Consider the following 5630-nt stretch of genomic DNA (forward strand, 5'->3'; position numbering starts at 1 on the left):
ATAAATACATAAATAAGATACTATATGGCGGCAGGGCGCGGTGGCTCACGCCTGTAATCCCAGCACTTTGGGAGGCCGAGGCAGGTGGATCACAAGGTCAGGAGATTGAGACCATCCTGGCTAACACGGTGAAACCCTGTCTCTACTAAAAATACAAAAATAATTAGCCGGGCAAGGTGGCGGGCGCCTATAGTCCCAGCTACTCGGGAGGCTGAGGCAGGAGAATGGCTTGAACCCGGGAGGCGGAGCTTGCAGTGAGTGGAGATCGCGCCATTGCACCCCAGCCTGGGTGACAGAGTAAGACTCGGTCTCAAAAAAAAGATACTATACGGCAGAGAATCCCTGCCAAGATCCTCAAAATCAACCCTAAAGAAATAGTGGAAGGACAAGAGAGAGACACATGAATTCCTAACACTAAGTGGGGAAATTAGGGAATACCTCACTACCCGCCTCCGGGACTGAAGACTACTGACATTGGTGTGGGGGTGGGGAGGGCTAATGGCTGTAGCCTGGGTATCATGAAGAACTAGTTGGGCAGCCTTTACATTCTGCTCTTGTTCCCTCAAGCTGCCTTGAGAGAGACAGTCATCAGCCTGACTCCTTCAGCATGACAGTTAACATAGTGCCCGGAGCAGTGTCCACCCATATCAGCAATACAAACTCCGCAGGGGCATGGGAGAGAGTTCACAAAAATAGACGCACACAGCCCTCAGGTAGTTCCTCCACCGGTGCTTCCAACCAAATCGCCAGGATTGTGGATTATCTTACTTTCTCCTAAGGGTTTAAAAGTGAAAATTCCAGCCAAAGGAGCGACTAGTGGATTGGTGGTCCCTGGATTCTCAATCCTTACATCGCTGGGACCAACATAGGTGAAGCTGTCCTTGGCCCCTCCCAGTACGTATGATCAGACTTTTTCGCAAGGGAAAACGAGCCCACAGCCAAATAACTGCACAGCTGGGGAGGACAAGTCTCCACAAGCAACACGTATCATCTGATCACACATGTTGAAGCAGAAGGACCCAAAATCTAAAAATGCTCCTTAAATACGAGGTAAGAGAAAATGTTAGTAATATGCAGCAAAAACAAGACATCCTAAAAAAAAAAAAAAAACTAAGTGAAAATGTTAGGTAGGAAAAATAAAATAGTTAAAATGAAGAATTCGATAAATGGAAATAGCACAAATGAAATAGAATGGATATAGCTGAAGAAATAATATGTGAACACACGATTGTGGCAGTCTCACAATAAGACTAAAACATGAAATAGAAAAGAAAAGCTTGGAAATGTGGATGATAAACATTAAAGTGCAAACACCTGAGCAATAGTTCCAGCTGGAGTAAGAAATAAAAATAAAGTGGAGGAACTACTTGAACAAATAATGGAGATACATTTCCAAAAAATGACCTTATTTGAAAGGACTTATAAAGAGACAATAAGAGATCAGGAAAAATCAATTCCTAGGTACAACTATAAAATTTAAAAATAATAAGTAAAAAAAAATAATAAGTAAAAATAATGAGGAGACTGGGCACAGTGGTTTATGCCTCTAATACCAACACTCTGGGAGGCCAAGGTAGGAGCATCACTTGAGGCCAGGAATTCAAGACAAGCCTGAACAACATTTTGAGACACTATCTATCTCTACAAAAAAAAATAAGGCTGGGAGCGGTGGCTCATGCCTGTAATCCCAGCACTTTGGGAGGCCGAGGCAGATGGATCATGAGGTCAGGAGATCGAGACCATCCTGGCCAAATGGTGAAACTTCATCTCTACTAAAAATACAAAAAATTAGCCAGGCATGGTGGCACACGCCAGTGGTCCCAGCTACTCGGGAGGCTGAGGCAGGAGAATCACTTGATCCTGGGAGGGGGAGGTTGCAGTAAGCCAAGATCGCACCACTGCACTCCAGCCCGGGCGACAGAGTGAGACTCCATCTAAAAAAAAAAAAAATTAGCTAGTCATGGTGGCACTTGCCTGTAGTCCTACCTACTTGGGAGGCTGAGGCAAGAGGATCACTTTAGCCCAGGAGGTCAAGGCTGCAGTGAGCTGTGATCACACACCACTGCACTCCAGCCTGGGCCACAGAGTGAGACCCTCTCTCAAAATAATAATAATAGTAATAAAGACAAGGAGAAAGTTCTAAAAGCTTCCAAAGAGAGAGCAGATCACCTCCAAAGGAATGACAATGAGATAGACATCAAATAGCTACATGAGATCCTGGGAGACAGTGTAGTATAATGGTTAACTGTAACTACATAGTAGTTATAAAGTATTAGGAGACAGTAATTTTGAGGGTAGAATTTTATTTTATTTTTTACTTTTTTGAGACAGAGTCACACTCTGTCACCCAGGCTGGAGTGCGGTGGCGAAATCCTGGCTTACTGCAACCTCCACCTCCCGGGTTCAAGTGATTCTCCTTCCTCAGCCTCCTGAATAGGTGGGATTATATAGGCGCCTGCCACCATTCCCAGCTAATTTTTGTATTTTTAGTAGAGATGGGGTTTTACCATATTGGCCAGGCTGGTCTGGAACTCCCAACCTCAGGTGATCCACCTGCCTTGGCCTCCGAAAGTGCTGGGATTACAGGTGTGAGTCACCGCGCCTGGTCTTGAAGGTAGAATTTTATATTCAGCCAAATTATCATACAAATGGGAGAGAGTGATGGGAAGAATCACCTGCATTCAAGGGCTCAGAGCACTTGCCACACACAGACCCACATTAAAAACACTTTTGGAAGAAGACCTCAAAAAATGAAAGGAAAAAAAACCCAGGTAATGCTGCAGGAGGCAAAGGGGAAGAAGAGAGGAGAGAGTCATCAAAGAAAAATAAAAAGAGAGATAATAATGTTTTCAAAACAACTCTGGTTTAAAACTATATTTGTTCCATATAACCTCCATAGTGGCACATGTATGTGTATATGTGTGTGTGTGGTGGGATCGGCGGGGGGGTATAAATTAACTGGGCAGGAGAGCAACGCTGAACTAGTTGCATTTTTTTTTTTTTTTTTTTTTTTTTGAGACAGAGTCTTGCTCTATCACCCAGGCTGGAGTGCAGTGGCACAATCTCAGCTCACCGCAGCCTCCGCATCCCGAGTTCAAGCAATTCTCCTGCCTCAGCCTCCTGGGTAGCTGGGATTACAGGCACATATTACTACTCCCGGCTAATTTTTGTATTTTTAGTAGAGATGGGGTTTCACCACGTTGGCCAGGCTTGTCTCGAACTCCTGAGCTCAAGCAATCTGCCCGCCTCGGCCTCCCAAACTGCTGGGATTATAGGCGTGAACGACCACACCCTGGCCTGTACTGGCTGCATTATTAAGGGCAATATAGATGCTAATAAATGTAAGAAAGCAACTGGAATAAATAAACATGAAATGAGGAATTCAATGCAACTACCATAAGAATAAAAATAGAATCTATGTATAATTGTTTCTATTTGGAAAAAATTATTTTTCCTTTACTTCTTGACAATTTTCCAACAAGAGCTAAGTTGCCCACATTCCATGTTGCTCTCTTGGAGTGGGGAGAAATCTGTCTTCAAGAGAGCGTGAGAGCCAACTGGATCTGCATGGTGTGTGAACAAGACGGGTTACAATAGAAAAACAAAGTCCAGGCTGGCCACTTAGCATAGCTCATCTTGGATGCCTCCAAAAATCTCTAAATGTTGCTCAACTTAGCCAGAATTGTATTAAACAACACAGGATAAGAGATGAAATCATGTTTGAGCTCCACTTGTAATCAGAATGCCGGAAGGGATGGCAGAAATCTCCTCCCCCAACTCCCACCATGGAGGGAACTAGGTCATATGAAGGAAGGCAACCACAAATGACACCCAGCTAGCTAATTTGATGACAGACCTAGGTCCCTGACACCTTGATATTTCACCAAGCTGCCTGTCAGCGGTGTTGGGTGAAACATCCAAAGTAATGTTCTCAACAGCATGCCTCACCTCCCAAATATTTTACAAATATTATCCAAGAATGGTGTATTAAGAGTGAGAGTAGTTTCTGTGATTGTTAACTGCCTTAAACGCCCACATCCTGCTCACATTACTGGCGTCTGCCTTTGATACTGTATCCATAGCAATGTGCAAATATTGTAAACACTCTGCTGACCCAGGGGTTTTCTTGCCATTGGCTGAAGGTGCAGCACTAATATGTTGCACATGTACACAGAATGGCAGTAGTTACAGCATTTATGAAGCTTTAACATCTGCACAGCCAGAGAGCTTGCTGGCTTATGTTCTGCATATCAGAGTATTTCCTAGGAAACTGAAAATAAATACATTATGAAATTTCAATTTTCAGTGTGTCACTAGCATTGTTCTGGCGTCCTGTCATGCCTGCTGCAAAACACACTTTGACCAGGAAGGGATGCCTTATGAAATCTCATTATATCCTTTCAATCTGCAGGAGTCCCACAGAATTCCTTCTGTGTTAATAACAGGAAGGTCCAACATGAACTAAAAGCTCACTGTGTGCTGGGTGTTACGCTAAGAGCCTTGCTTGCATTCTTTCATTTAATTATCACTTTAAACCCTAGGAAGTAGGTGCTGCTAACCCATTTTTCCCAGTTAGAAAAAGGGGGCCGGCCAGGTGTGGCGGCTCACACCTGTAATCCCAACATTTAGGGAGGCCGAGGCAGGCGGATCATCTGAGGTCAGGAGTTCAAGACCATCTCTACTAAAAACACAAAAATTAGCCGGGCATCATGGCGCACACCTGCAGCCCCAGCTACTCGAGAGGCTGAGGCAGGAAAATCGCTTGAACCTGGGAGGTGGAGGTTGTAGTGAGCCAAGATTGCTCCACTGCACTCCAGCCTGGGTGACAGAGTAAGACTCTGTCTCAAAAAAAAGAAAAGAAAAGAAAACTGGGGCCAAATGAATTAATTACCTTGTTTACAGTCAGAGCTAGTGAGTGTAAAAACAAAAACAAAAACAAAACCTAGTGAGTGGTAGGAACCAGGAATCAAACCTAGATTTCAAGGCCTGCATTTGTATCATGTGTTCACAGCCTAACTATTGTAAATTGCAGAGGTGACTGTAGCATAAAATCGCTCCCCAGTATTAATATATTCACAGTGGGGCGACGAAGACCCTGGTGAAGGAATGATAGAGTGTGTAAAAGCAGAGGACCCTTCGTCAGAGGACACCTGAGGATGACTGAAAGAAGCTCGGTGGGAAAGCTGAGCACTTGGAAGAACCAGGGTAACAATGGGACAAAGTGAAAGCAAACATTCTGCTTCTTTGAATTTCTTAAGGCATTTATTATGAAAAGGGGGAATGAAAAGTTAGTACTCAGAATTTGTTGTCACTCTTTAGCACAGAAAGGCAGTTTTGCCCATGGTTTCCGGAACAAGGGACTATGGAGTTGGATGAGTGGGAGAGAATTGGAAGAGATTTTAAAAAGGCGTATAAAGATGGAGCAGAAATTCCAGTTTCCATTTGGTCAACATGGGCACTAATAAAGGCAGCTCTTGAGCCATTTCAAACAGAAGATGAGGCAGATTCAGATGAGGAAGAGGAGGACGAGTGTAAAAAACTAACTTCAGATTCTGAGTGTGAGGAACAGCTACTGGAGGAGATTAAAGAAAAGAAAGGAAAACTTAGAAAAGTATGTTTTACTAGCCCGT

The sequence above is a fragment of the Gorilla gorilla genome, chromosome 8 (genome assembly GCF_029281585.2).
Source record: "Gorilla gorilla gorilla isolate KB3781 chromosome 8, NHGRI_mGorGor1-v2.1_pri, whole genome shotgun sequence".
NCBI lineage: Eukaryota > Metazoa > Chordata > Mammalia > Primates > Hominidae > Gorilla > Gorilla gorilla.